At 38.4% G+C, this 15,811-nt stretch overlaps 1 protein-coding gene across 3 annotated transcripts in view; it reads left to right on the top strand.

The window, feature by feature from the left end:
• Positions 1–15,811, top strand: part of KDM4C (lysine demethylase 4C) — a 447,232-nt gene that overhangs the window by 108,041 nt on the left and 323,380 nt on the right. The window lies entirely within an intron of this gene.

Raw genomic sequence — 15,811 nt, forward strand, 5'->3', positions numbered from 1 at the left:
ATGTGTAAATTCAATATATCTATCTAAAAACGTTTCCCACAGAAGCAATCCCTCCATGTCCTTTTTCTGTGTTCTTTTCCTTACCATTTGTATGCTTGCTATATATTTTTAAGCCTATCAATTATATGAATATAACAAAAACCATTATAAAAACTGTATCAAAGTATTCTTGGGTAAATTTCAATTATATTTGAATGAAATTTTCTGTTGCTAATGTGGAGATGTATTCTACATGTCTGATTTCTTCATCTTTCCTCATTCCTTCCTTCCCTTCTTCGTTTCTTTCCTAAATGACTAATACCTAATATAAGCTTCTCCAAAATAGTGTTTACAGATCCATAGAAAAAGTTACTAAACTTTGATTTGTAACCTTTTTTCAATGCTGCAACTTTGGTGATTTAATAGCAACAACATGTGTTTGTGTTTGTCATATTTGTCATATGAGATTAGGATTTAAAGGGAGTTTTTAGTGGGGCTCCTGGGTGGCTCAGTCAGTTAAGCATCTGACTCGTGATCTCAGCTCAGGTCTTGATCTCAGGATTGTGAGTTCAAGCCCTGCGTTGGGGTCCACAATGGAGATGGAGCCTACTTAAAAAAATAAATAAATATAAGGAATTCCTTAGTAACAGCTAATATACTAGAAAATGTAAACCAGTTGACAGTTTGGAAAAATTTTCATCTGAAGGAAAGTACACATATTTTTAGACTATATCTCCTTTATTTCTAAAACAATTTAAAAACATTTAATTATTATTATGGGAGGTCAGATTAATTGAAGTATAATATACTTACAATAAAAGCCACTCCCTTTAAATATACAGTTCAGTGAGTTTCGACAAATATGTACTGTGGTGGAACTACCACCATCATCAAAATATAGAACATTTCCAATTCCTCGAAAAGATTTCCTTGTGCCGTTTCTCAGTTAATCCCTCCCCACAGCCTTTGGCAACCACTAAATCTGATTTTTGTCCCTAGAGTGTTATAAAAATAGAATTTTATAGTATGTAAACTTTTGTGTCTTTTTTCACTTAGAATAATGCTTCTCACATATGATCACTTTTCCATTGTACACAGGACATGCACCTGTATTCAAAGGATGCACCTGGTCCTTGAGAACGCTTATGGGTTTCTGCACTTCCCATGCTGTGCTACTCCTTGCAGTACTTTATAGTCTTAGCAAAGGTTATTATGGGGTACTTTTAGGGCTTCGAGGCTCCTTTGGGATCTCTGGAGTACATGCTTTTTATAATGCTAGCTTTTCACCCTCTTTCATTTTGTTTGTATTGGAATAATGGTTCCAAAGACTATCCTTCTTGCTTACCACTATATGATATCTTAAAAAGTAAACAAAAATATTATCTTTAGTTTGCTAAGGAATTGGCAGCTAGCAGTATCCTATCTTTGTAGATAGTATAAAAGTCAAGTTATATTTCTAGATAAAATAATGTAATGTTTGGGCTCTGCCTCAAAATAATACAGAATGGAGAAAATGGGTGGCAATATAGAAGAAACAAGATGGACCATGAGCTGATGATTGTTGAAGGTGGGTGACGTGTATGTACATGGAGGTTTATTGTACTCTTTTACTTTATGTTTGACATTTTCTATAATTTAAAAAAAAGAGAACATAGTTCACTTCACGATCAAAATAAATAAATAAATAAATAATCAAGTTACATAAGCAACCTATTGAAAGTTTTTGTTATTGCTCTTCCTTTCTCTTAGTTTCCTCTTGAAATATACAATTAAACTATTTTGCTCCTTGGAGCCTATGCAGGATTGCAGTTTGTTCTAATTTGAATATTTATTTAATATTGAATATTTATTTATGAATATTTACTTAAATGTTTGGAATATTTATTTAAATATTGAATATTCAAAATAAATATTTATTTTTAAAATACAGATTAAATTTTTGCTTATTTTGAATATTTATTTAAAACAGGTTATGTATTCTTACTATTTAAAAGTTTAGTAGAAATATATGTTGTTTTTCCAAACTATTCTTTCAGTTTCCTACCTCCAAATCACATACCATTTCATGGGGAGTTCATTGATTTACCTGTCACAGAAGCCCTAATGTGTCACTTGTAGGGAAGAGTTGGTATGGAGGGAATAAGTTGTAAAGTGGTGTCCTTACCAGTATCCATTGCTTAGAGTGTAAAAGAAGTGATTATCTTCTCAGTTTGGTCTTTCTAGCCTACAGGGTTTTTACATAGAAGCCCAATTGTGAGTGTCATTTGGAATCCAGACCTGAGTTTTGATATTTAATTTTAAAACAACAGCATTAGAGAACAGATGGAAGAATCTACAGGTGAATACAAAGTTAAAAACAAACCTGTAGGGGCGCCTGGGTGGCTCAGTGGGTTAAAGCCTCTGCCTTCAGCTCAGGTCATGATCTCAGAGTCCTGGGATCGAGCCCCGCATCGGGCTCTCTGCTCAGCGGGGAGCCTGCTTCCTTCCTCTCTCTCTCTGCCTGCCTCTCTGCCTACTTGTGATCTCTCTCTGTCAAATAAATAAATAAAAAAATCTTTAAAAAAAAAAAAAAAACAAAAAAAAAAACAAAAAACAAACCTGTATAGTTTAACTCAGGTTGTGCTTGACGGTTAGAACTCCTTTTTGAGGGGGAAGTTTGTTACTTTGTGACTGGAATGGTTAGGTTTAGGTTAAAGGGCCCAAGGGAGTGAGGCGGGTTTTAAGGCTTAGTACCCATTGACTTTTCATGATAGCACTCCAGTCAGTTCTCTAGGTCTCTTGGGATTGTGATTCCCTCTTCTTAGCAAGCAGGCTGCAGAGATAGTGGAGAAGGAAGATTTGTTGAACTAACATGAGGACTGGAGTCAGTAGGGTAGAAGTGAGTAATAGGGATAAAAAGAATGGTTACTATTTACTGAAATTTACTCTGTGTCAAGTATACCGACAGTTTGTTTTTTTAAATTGAGATAAAATTCACATAACATAAACTGTTAACCATTTTGAAGTGTACAATTCAGTGACATTTAGTATGTTCTTACGCAATCATCACCTCTATCCAGTTGCAAGAGAATTTCATCACCCTAAATAGAAACCTTGTATCTATTAATTGGTCCCTGCCTTTTCTTTCCTGCTTCTCCCTAATCCCTCACAACTGCTAGTGTGCTTTCTGTCCAGGAATTTACTAATCCAGGATATTTTAGTATACATGGAATCATGCAATATGTGATGTTTTATGTCTGGCTTCTTTTACTTCTCATCTTTTCCACTTTATAGTATGTATCAGTGGTTCATTCTTTTTTATGGCTGAGTAATATTACATTGTGTGGGTATATCACATTTTGTTCATCCATTTATCAGTTGATGGACATTTAGGTTGCTTCCACCTTTTAACTATGGCTAAGTTTTCTGAGCATTATCTTGTTGGATTCCCATAATGATCCAGTGAGGACAGCCACTGTGGAAAACAGTATGGAGTTTCTTCAGAAAATTAAATATATAACTACTGTATGATCTGACAATTCCTCTTCTGGATATATATCAAAGGGGAATTAAATAATTGTCTGGAAGAGATATCTGCACTCTCATGTTCATTGTAGTGTTATTCACAGTAGGCAGGACATAGAAACAACTAAAGTGTCCGTTGACATTTGAATGGATAAAGCAAATGTGTTATATATGAAGACAATAGAATATTATTCAGCCATAAGAAGGAAATTCTACCATTTGTAACAACATGGATGACTCTTGAGTACATTATACTAAGTGAAATAAGTCAGACAGGAAGACAAATACTGTATGATCTCATGTGTAGAATCTAAAAAAACTGAACATATAGATACAGAGAACAAATTAGTGGTTGCCAGAGGTGGTGGGCAAGGTGGAGAGGAAATGGGTAATGGTGGTCAAAAGGTATAAACTTACAGTTTTAAGAAAGTTAAGTTCTAGGGATGGACTGTATAGTATGGTGGCTATAGTTAAAACTGTATTGTATATGTGAAGGTTGCCAAGAGAATAGATTTTAAAAGTTCTTATCATACATACAAAAAATTCTAACTGTTTGAGTGATGGATGTTAACTAAACTTACTATGGTAAGTTTCATAATGTGTACATGAATCAAATTCTTTCTCTGTATACCTTAAACTTACACAATGTTACATGCCAATTATAGCTCAGTAAAGCTGGAAAAAGACAATCCAGGGAGGAAGATAACTCTATGGATGAGGAAACTGAGGAGCTGAGAGATCACATGACTAGTCAGAGCTACATGAGTGTTGGATTTGTCTTTGGAATCCATGTCTTAGCAAGGCTCAGCAAGTTCTTAACAACTATTATTCTCTCTTGTTTTGCTGGCCATGTGGACAAAGTGAGGGTGGTTTTAAATATTTCAGGGGGAGGGCAAGATGGTGGAGGAGTAGGAGACCCTATTTCAACCAGTCTGCTGAGTTGAGCTAGATATCTACCAGAGCACTCTGAACATCCATGAAATCAGCCCTGAGATGTAAGATTACACACTTCTGGATCTCTGCGGGGGCAGAGGATCACCAGTGGAGAGTACAAAGGAGTTGGGAGTGTGTGGACAGATATCGGAGGATAAACAGAAGGGGGACGGAGCCACCAGAAGCAACCCATTGGAAAGTAATACCACAGTGGTAAAGTGCCCTGAGCTTGGGGACCAGCAATAGCTTGGGGACTGGTGGCTGTGAGACCAGAAGGAACTGATAACAGCACTGTAACAGAACAAAGGGAATTAAGGGACAATTGTTGGGACCTGGTGGCCACAGGTGCAGACCTATGCCCACAGTCCCAGGACAGCTGCAGCCACTGCCCATCGGTGCAGGCCACAATCAGCAGTCCCTGGGGCTGGTGGCTGCTGCGGCCACCACAGCCACTTCCACAGCCTCCACCGTCATGGGGGTGAGGGCATATGGCATGGGCTTGAGTCAGTGGTCCCTGGGCCTGGCAGCTGCCATGGCCACCACAGACGCTTCTGCCTCAGACGTGGATGAGAGGACCCGCTGGGGACTTGAGTCAGTGGTTTGGGAATGGCAGCTGCTGGGACCGGGCTTGCCCGGAACAGTATTGCTCATGGTTTTGGTGGCACGGGGGTACAGAGACAAACGGGGCCTCAGGTGACTACTGAAATGGTGGCTGGGGGTGCGTACCACCTGTGGGAGACTGCGTTGTTCAATGGAGTTTGCAGAGGAGGGAGTCTGTGTGTTCTGAGAGAGGAGGTGTTCCACTCAGAGAGGAGCAGACTGTGGCTTCCCTCTGAGGTGGAAATCTGGGTGCAGCCAGTTTACTTTGCTCTGACCCTCCTTAAAGGCAGGAAAGGCTGCCAGAGAACAAAAACCTCCAGAGAACAAAAGCCGGAAAACCGGTTTCCATGGAGCCCAGCCCTTTCATAGGGAGCAGGGCAACTCCACCCAAGCAGGACTGATGGAAAAACAATGAGGCAGGTCCCTCCCACAGAAGACAAGTGGAAGGAAAAAGAGGACAACCACAACAGGGTTTCCATAAAACTATAAAACCCCAACATCAGGGGAAGACAATATATTAAGCTGCCAGTATTGCTTCCCAGCCTGTATATTTCTTAGATATAACTTTTTTCTCTCTCTTTTTAGATTCATTTTCATGATTCTTTAATTTATTTTTTTACCTACTTACATTTCAACTAGATGTTTAATACAACATATTACATAGTAACTTTATAACTTGAACTTTTTTCATACATACAGATTTTTTTCTTTTTCTTTTATATGGATATAGATATAGATATATAGATATAAGTGTCAATGTAGTCCTTTTTTCCCTATTCAGTACTACCTCTATATATATACAGCAGTTTTAATTTCCCTGTATCCCTGGAAAGTTAAGTCCTCTAACAAAGGTAATAAGACACATCCAGGAAGAACTGAAGTACCCTTCCTCCCCCACATCGAGGGATTATAACCACCTTCCCGTCACCCCCCCCTTTTTATTTTGTGTTTTTAAATTTTATTCTTATTTTGTTGCTCTTTGTTTTTGTTTTTGTACTTTATAAATCTTATTCTTGGGGTTCATTTTGGCAGGGTTTTTCTTTTTTTTTTTCTTTTCCTTTTGTCAGTTTTTTTGTTTGTTCATTTTTGTTTTTGTACTTTATAAATCTTACCCTTGGGGCTCCTTTTGGCTTTTTTTTTTTTTTTCCCCTTTCTTTTTGGTGGTGACTTCTGATTGCTCTGAAACTTTCCAGGTTGCAACTTTCCTGGATTGTGGTTGATATTTTCAGCTATATATCCCCTCAACCACCTCTCACCAGAATGACTAGGAGGAGGAACACCTAACAGAGGGAAAATTCAAAGACTGTGATCTCTGCCACAGAACTATTGGATATGGACATAAGCAAGATGTTGGAAATAGAATTCAGGGTAACAGTTATTCAGACAATGGCTAGGTTGGAGAAAACCATTAGTGGCAACATAGAATCTCTAAGGGCAGAAGTGAGAACTGATCTGGCAGAACTTAAAAATGCTATCAGTGAGATTCAATCAAATCTAGATACTCTAACAGCTAAGGTAAATGAGGCAGAAGATCTAATTAGTGATCTCAAAGATAAACTGATAGAAAAGAAGGATTAGGAGGAGGCCTGAAACAAACAGGTTAGAAGCCATGAAACATGAATTAGAGAAATAAATGATGCCAGAAACATTCCAATATCAGAATTACTGGGATGCCTGAGAGGGTGGAGATAGGGAGAAGACTAGAAGATATAGTTGAGCAAATCCTAGCTGAGAATTTCCCTAATCTGGAGAATGGAACAAATGTTTGTGTCCTAGAGGCAGAGAGGACACTGCCCCAAGATCAACGAGGGTAGAGAGACCTTCCGACATGTGATTGTGAAATTCATGAATCGTAAAATCAGAGCAAATGTCTTAAGGGCAGCTAGGGGAAAGAGATACCTTATGTACAGAGGGAGGAACATCAGAATAACATCAGACCTGTCCACAGAAACCTGGCAAACCAGAAAGGGCTGGAAAGACATATTCATGGCACTGAATGAGAAGAACATGCAGCCAAGGATACTGACAAGGCTGACATTCAGAATGGATGGAGACAGAAAGAGCTTCCAAGACTGGCAAAGACTAAAAGAATATGAAACCACCAACCTGGCCCTACAAGAAATATTGGAGGGGCAGTTCTATAAAAGAAGAAAGATTCCAAGAGTGATATAGAACAAAAACTTACAGAGACAATCTGTAGAAACAAGGTCCTCACAGGCAACATGACGACGATAAAAACATATCTTTCAATAATCACTCTCAATGTGAACAGCCTAAATGCTACCATAAAACAGCACAGGGATGAAGACTTAATAAAAAGACAGGATCCATCCATGTGCTGTCTACAAGAGATGCATTTTGAACCTAAAGATACATCCAGACTGAAAGTGAAGGGATGGAGTAACATCTTTCATGCCAATGGGCCTCAAAAGAAAGCTGGGATAGCGACTCATATTGGAAAAATTAGATTTTAAGTTAAAGATATAGTCAGAGATACAGAAGGACACTACATCATTCTTAAAGGGTCTTTCCACCAAGAAGATCTAACAGTTGTACATATTTATGCCCCCAACATGGGAGCAGCCAACTACATAAGCCAACTGTTAATAAAAACAAAGAGACATATTTATAAGAATACATCAATTGTAGGGGATCTTAACACACCACTCTCGGCAGTAGACAGACGAGCTAAGCAGAAAAAAAAAAAAAAACCAAGGAAACAAGCTTTGAATGACACTTGGACCTCGTAGATATGTATAGAACATTTCACCCTAAAACAATCGAATACTCATTCTTCTCAAGTGCACATGGAACTTTCTCCAGAATAGACCACCTAATGGGTCACAAATCAGGTCTCAACTGATATAAAAAGATCGAGATTATTCTCTGCATGTTCTCAGACCAGAGTGCTTTGAAACAAACTCAATCAGAAGAAAACGTTTGGAAGGAATTCAAACACTTGGAAGCGAAAGACCATCCTGCTCAAGAACTTTTGGATCAACCAGGAAATCAAAGAAGAACTTAAAAAATTCATGGAAACCAATGACAATGAAGACACTTCGGTCTAAAACCCATGGGATACAGCAAAGGCAGTCCTAAGGTGGAAATACATAGCCATCCAAGCCTCACTCAAAACCATTGAAAAATCCCCAATACACAAACTCTCTTTACACCTTAAAGAACTGGAGAATCAACAACAAATAAAGCCTACCCTGTGCACAAGAAGAGAAATAATTAAGATTAGAGCAGAGATCAATGAGTTAGAAACCAGAGATACAGTAGAACACATCAATGAAACTAGAAGCTGGTTCTTTGAAAGAATTAATAAGATCAATAAACCACTGGCCAGCCTAATCCAAAAGAAAAAAGAAAGGACCCAAATTAATAAAATGATGATGAAAGGGGAGAGATCACAACTAACACCAAGGAAATAGAAACAGTTATTAGAAATTATTATCAATAGTTATATGCCAATGAGTTAAGCAACCTAGATGAAATGGGTGGATTCCTGGAAACCTATTAACTTCCAAGACTGAAACAGGAAGAAATTGACAACCTGAATAGACCAATATCTAGTAATGAGACTGAAGCAGTGATCAAAAACCTTCCAAAAAACAAGAGCCCAGGACCAGATGCATTCCCTGGGGAATTCTGCCAAACATTCAAAGAAGAAATCATACCTATTCTCCTGAAGCTATTTCAAGAATAGAAACAGAAGGAAAGCTTCCAGACTCTATGAAGCCAGCATTACACTAATCCCCAAACCAGGCAAAGACCCCATCAAAAAGGAGAATTTCAGACCTATGTCCTTGATGAATATGGATACCAAGATTCTCAACAAGATTCTAGCTGGTAGGATCCAACAGTACATTAAAAAGATTATCCACCATGACCAGGTGGGATTTATCCCTGGGATGCAAGCGTGGTTCAATATTCACAAACCAATCAATATGATAGAAAAAATCAACAAGAGAAGAGACAAGAACCGCACGGTCCTTTGAATTGATGCAGAAAAAACATTTGACAAGAAACAGCATCCATTCCTGATTAAAATGCTTCAAAGTATAGGGATAGAGGGAACATTCTTCAATTTCATAAAATCTATCTATGAAAAACCCACAGCAAATATCATTCTCAATGGCGATAATCTGAGAGCCTCTGCATTGAGATTAGGAACACGACAAGGATGCCCACTGTCGCTACTGCTGTTCAACGTAGTACTAGAAGTCCTAGCAATAGCAATCAGACAACAAAAAGAAATAAAAGGTATTCACTTGGGCTAAGAAGAAGTCAAACTATCTCTCTTCACAGATGACATAATACTTTATGTGGAAAATCCAAAAGACTCCACCCCCAGTCTACTAGAACTCATACAGCAATTCAGCAATGTGGGAGGATACAAAATCAATGTACAGAAACCAGTTGCTTTCTTATACACTAACAATGAAACTGTAGAAAGGGATATTAGAGAATCGTTTCCATTTAAAACAGCACCAAAAACCATAAGATACCTAGGAATAAGAGGTAAAGGATCTATACTCGATGAACTACAGAACACTAATGAAAGAGGTTGAAGAAAACAAAAAGATGGAAAAGCATTCCATGATCATGGATCGGAAGAATAAACATTGTTAAAAATCTGTGCTGCCTAGAGCAATCTATACTTTCAACGCCATCCGGCTCAAAATACCATTGGCATTTTTCAAAGTACTGGAACAAACAATCCTAAAATTTGTATGGAACCAGAAATCACCCCATATTGCCAAGGAAACGTTGAAAAAGAAAAACAAAACTGGGGGCATCAGGTTGCCTGATTTCAAGCTTTATTACAAAGCCGTGATCACTCAGATAGCATGGTACTGGCACAAAAACAGATGCATAGACCAGTGGAACAGAGTAGAGAGCCCAGATATAGACTCTCAACTCTATGGTCGAATAATCTTTGACAAAGCAGGAAAAAATATCCAGTGGAGAAAGGACAGTCTCTTCAATGAATGGTGCTGGGACAATTGGACAGCTGTGTATAGAAGAATTAAACTTGACCATTCTCTTACACCATACACAATGATAAACTCAAAATGGATAAAAAACCTCAACGTGAGGCGGGAGTCTTATCAAAATCCTAGAGGAGAACATAGGCAGTAACCTCTTCGACATTGGCCACAGCAACTTCTTTCAAGACATGTCTCCAAAGGCAAACGAAACAAAAGTGAAAATGAACTTTTGGGACTTCATCAAGATCAAAAGCTTCTGCACAGCAAAGGAAACAGTCAATAAAACAGAGGTAACCCACAGATTGGGAGAAGATATTGACAAATGACGTTACAGACAAAGGGCTGATATCCAAGATCTATAATGAACTCCTCAAACTGAACACACACAACAGATAATCACATCAAAAAATGGGCAGAAGAAATGAACAGACCCTTGTCCAAAGAAGACATACAAATGGCTAACAGCACATAAAAAAATGTTCATCATCATTAGCCATTAGGGAGATTCAAATAAAATCACATTGAGATGCCACCTTACATCAGTTAGAATGGCCAAAATTAACAAGACAGTAAACAACATGTGTTGAAGAGGATGTGGAGAAAGGGAAACCCTCTTATACTGTTGGTGGGAATGGAAGTTGGTGTAGCCACTTTGGAAAACAGTGTGGAGATTCCTCAAAAAATTAAAAATAGGGTGCCTGGGTGGCTCAGTGGGTTAACCTCTGCCTTGGGCGCAGGTCGTGGTTCCAGGGTCCTGGGATCGAGCCCCGCATTGGGCTCTCTGCTCAGCAGGGAGCCTGCTTCTCCCTCTCTCTGTGCCTGTCTCTGTGCTTACTTGTGATCTCTCTCTCTCTGTCAAATAAATAAATAAAATCTTTAAAAAAATTAAAAATATATCTACCCTATGGCCCTGCAATTGCACTACTGGGTATTTACCCTAAAGATAAAGATGTAGTGAAAAGATAGGCCATATGTATTCTAGTGTTCATAGCAGCAATGTCCACAGTAGCCAGACTGTGGAAAGAGCCAAGATGCTGTTCAACAGACGAATGGATAAAGATGATGTGGCCCGCATTCGCAATGCAACATTACTTAGTCATCAGAAAGGATGAATACCCAACTGTTGCATCAACACGGATGGGGCTGGAGGAGATTATGCTGAGTGAAATAAGTCAAGCAGAGAATGTCAATTATCATATGTTCCTTGTGGAACATAAGGAATAACATGGAGGACAGTAGGAGAAGGAAAGGAAAAGTGAAGGGGGTGGGGAATTAGAGGAGGAGATGAACCATGAGAAACAAACTGAGGGTTTTAGAGGGGAGGGTGGGTGAGCCTGGTGATGGGTATTAAGGAGGGCATGTATTGCATGGAACACAATGAATCTTGGAACACTGCATCAAAAACTAATGATGTATTGTATGGTGACTAACATAATACAAATAAAAAATCAGTAAAACAAGAAAAGAAACAAAAGTCATAGAGATAATAAAAAAGATTTCCAACAATTAGCTCTTTGGTCTAAAATTTAGCTCTGCTATTGAATACCAGTGAAGAAGTGTGTGTTTGTCAAGAGTGTTAAAGGAGAGAGGAAGGTTGGTGCTCAAATAAGCATGTGTGTTAAGCACCAGTAAGAGGGGATTGAGTAAGATTTATACAGAATCCCATAGCATAGTTTGCACCTTGTAGTCTGACTCTCAAATGCTCCTACCAAAATATCCCTATAGAAGAAGATACTTTGGGTACCTTGGTGGCTCAGTTGGTTAAACATTTCCCTTTGGCTCAGGTCATGATCTTGCGGTCCTGGGATCAAGCTCCACATGGGGCTCCCTGCTCTGTGGGGAGTCTGCTTCTCCCTCTCCTCTGTACCACCCCCCTCACATGTGCTTGCATGCTCTCTCTCAAATAAATAAAATCTTTTAAAAAAGAGACTGAAACCCCATCTCTGTACAGCACTCTTGCAGATTTTGTATCTTGTTCCCTTAATGTGTTTGTTTTTATGTAAGAATAAAACAAGTGACCTAACGTGACAATAGTAGGTCCTACAGAATTATGAGTCAGGTTTATTCTGTGTGTTCTACATATAGCATATTAGTTAGAGACCATGGGGTGTGAGGTGTGGCAGTGGGATGCTAGCTGCTGTTTCCAGAGCTAGATGATTGAAGGTTCAATGTAAAACTTTTTCTTTATTTTAATTTTTTTAAAAGATTTTATTTATTTATTTGACAGAGATTGCAAGCAGGCAGAGAGGCAGGTAGAGAGAGAGGGGGAAGCAGGCTCCCTGCTGAGCAGAGAGCCCGATGTGGGGTTCGATTCCAGGACCCTGGGATCATGACCCGAGCCGAAGGCAGAGGCTTTAAGCCACTGAGCCATCCAGGCGCCCCTAAAACTTTTTCTTTATTGGAACTTCTTGATTTCCAGGATTGTGGAAGAGCATACAGTTGCACTGTGTGACTGGTAAACTGGAAGATTTTATGGACTGTTACAGTAGTAACATTAAAATATAACTTCCAGAGAGTACTTCATCTAAATAAATTATTCAAAACTTTTAATAAAAGAGAATGTCAAGAAAGCAAATATTAGAGTAGAAAAAATGATTCTGAGAGGCATATTTTAAAGAACTTGTTTGCAGAAGTTTTAACACATACTATCTTTTTTCTTTTCTTGGTGACTCTTCAAAAACTTTAATCATCTTAAGTTGAATTTTTACTTAAATATTATCTTTTCTATCCATGTTACTGTTGTTTTTTTATGCAAGTGACCCCAAAGTTATTTTTTTATTTTACTTATTATTAAATACACTAACATTTCTTCAGCCACCGTAATTCTGAGTTTTTAAAAATACTATCATTTTGTATCTAATAGTATTCTGGCTATACTGAGTTGTTTATATGTTGATAAAATACTTTTCATAGACTGTGGAGTGAGGTGAATATGAACCATGTATTCCTGCAGATATTTTGAGGTAAAACTCATTTTGAGGCACATGCTTGAGCATAATTTGTGCAGATTATGAGGTGTTTTCCAGTAGTGTAAAATATAATTCTGATAGCTTGTTGTAAATACAAATTCTAAACCAAAGTTTTTAATATGCTGCAAATTACCTTACTTCAGTGGTTTTCCAATTTAAATTAACGTATGACCAGTCACCATATTGTTCAGGTCCTGATTACAAATCTGTATCAAAAGAAAATTGAATAGACCCCTCTTTCTTCATTGATTTTAATTTAAAAGTCAATTCATTTAGGATGCACAGAGTTACAGATTTCAGAAGTTTGATAAATCCATTTGAATTGTAATATTAAAAATGTTTCCATGGGTTGTGTGTTTGGGGACCATCCTGCTGTGCTTTACTGTCTGTGGTGTAAGACTCAGCATGTCTTATTGTGTAGATATGGCCATTACATTAGTGTGGTATTTTCTCTCCACTCACTGAAATCTGCATTTTTTTCATAGGGTTGTTTATTTGGTATAATGTTTTATTTTCTATTTATATATAATATATAATATATAATATATAATATATATTAACCCTATACAGAGGGCTGCCTCAAGTGACCATATAGGACAAAATGATTTCTTTTGTTCCTATTGGTATTGTAGGGAATGGTAGTATTTCTTTTTTTTTTTTTTAATTTTTTAGAGAGACAGAGAGTGCGCGTGACTGTGGAGGCAGGGTGAGGGGCGAGAGGGGCAGTGGGAAAGGGAGAGAGAGAATCTTAAGCAGGCTCTATGTCCAGCATGGAGCCCACTCTCACAACCCTGAGATCATGACCTGAGTGAAATCAAGAGTCAGATGCTTAACCGACTGAGCCCCTGGAATGATAGTATTTCTTTTGTTTTCTTTGCCATATACTTTTAAAATTTCCAGCTATTTAAAAAATTCAGATGCAGATGCTTAAGCAGAGCATCCTACCTTCTGCAGGTGGTTCCTTATACCCTAATGGCTCTTTCCTGGCTAGTTGATCTGTTTCCTTCTGATGATCACATACTCCATGGTCGCATCAATAAGTCCTATTTATTTATATTTTTTCTTTTTCATTTATTTGTTTAAGATTTTATTTATTTATTTGACAGAAAGAGATCACAAGTAGACAAGAGGCAGGCAGAGAGGGGGAAGCAGGCTCCCCGCTGAGCAGGAAGCCCAACGCAGGGCTCGATCCTAGGACCCTGAGATCATGACCAGAGCTGAAGGTAGAGGCTTAACCCATTGAGCCACCCAGGTGCTCGTCTTTTTTTTTTTTTTTTTTTAATTTAAATTCAATTAGCCAACTTATAGTACATCATTAGTTTTTGATGTAGTGTTCAATGATTCATTAATTGCGTATAACACCCAGTGCTCATCATATCACTATCATATGCCCTCCTTAATGCCAATCACCCAATTACTCCATCCCCCCGCCTACCTCCCTTTCCACAACCCTCAGTTCGTTTCCCCGGACTCAAGAGTCACTCATGGTTTGTCTTCCTCTCTGATTTCTTCCCATTCAGTTTTCCCTCCCTTCACCTACGATCCTCTGCGCTGTTCCTTATATTCCACATATGAGTGAAATCATATGATAACTGTCTCTCTGATTGACTTATTTCACTTAGCATTATACCCTCCAGTTCCATCCTTGTGATGGATATAAATGGTAGGTATTCATCCTTTCTGATGGTTGAATAATATTTCATTGTATATATGAACCACATCTTCTTTACCTCTTCAACTATTGAAGGGCATCTTGGCTCCTTCCACATTTTGGCTATTGTGGACATTGCTGCTATGAACATTGAGGTTCAGGTGCCCCTTGGGATTACTGTGTTTGTATCCTTTAGATAAATACCCAGTAGTGCAATTGCTGGGTTGTAAGGTAGCTCTACTCTTAACTTCTTGAGGAACCTCCATACTGTTTTCTAGAGTGGCTGTACCAGCTTGCATTCCTGCCAACAGTGTAAGAGGGTTCCCCTTTCTCCACATCCTTGGCAGCATTTGTTGTTCCCTGTCATGTTTATTTTAGCCATTCTAACTGGAGTTAGAATGGTATCTCATTGTGGTTTTGATTTACTTTAAAAATATTCTTGTGAAACACTTCTATGAGGTTAAAATTGTTCATAGTTAGTTAATGAATACTGGTAATCCTTTTGTCAAATTGGTCACATGCTTGAGCTGTTTGCATGTAGTGAGCTATAGAGTTAGATAAGTAACATTTCTAGTGGCTTTGTCTTCATTTTGGCAGTGAAGGAGTTAAACAGCTTCTGTGCATCTTTCCACTTTTTTCATGTGCATCACCTTGTCTTCCTGGTGAGTTCTGTTTTCTTTCTGGGTTCTCTCTCTAGGATTCTTCTCTGTCTTTTCCCTGTGTCTCTTTCCCTTCTTGCTTTCCCACTTGCTTTCCATTGGTAGTGTTTCTCTCTGGGTAAGTAAGGCAAAGAGCAGGGCATCATGCATGTTCATTTTCCTGTAGCTTGCGTGGCTGAATTAATGAGTCTGCCTCAGACAAAAACTGCAGGGATGAAGTCAGTGGTGGAGAAAAACGACTATGTTTTGGTCCTTGATATACTATTGAGCAAAAGGGTTGCTGCATCTTAAGCTTCCTCATTTAAAGGACTGCTCAAAACACTGCTCCCACACAGACTGGTGGGACAGGTTTCCAAGCATTTGACAGGAGCTGTCTGGGAATTTGGTTCAGGAAATTGGTAGCAGCTAACCTTTTAATTTAAATTCCAGTTAGTTAACATGCAGTGTAATATTAGTTTCAGGTGTACAATACAGTGATTCAGTACTTCCACCAGTGCTCATCACAACAAATGCACTTCTTCA

This window comes from Martes martes (genome assembly GCF_963455335.1).
Source record: "Martes martes genome assembly, chromosome: 12".
NCBI lineage: Eukaryota > Metazoa > Chordata > Mammalia > Carnivora > Mustelidae > Martes > Martes martes.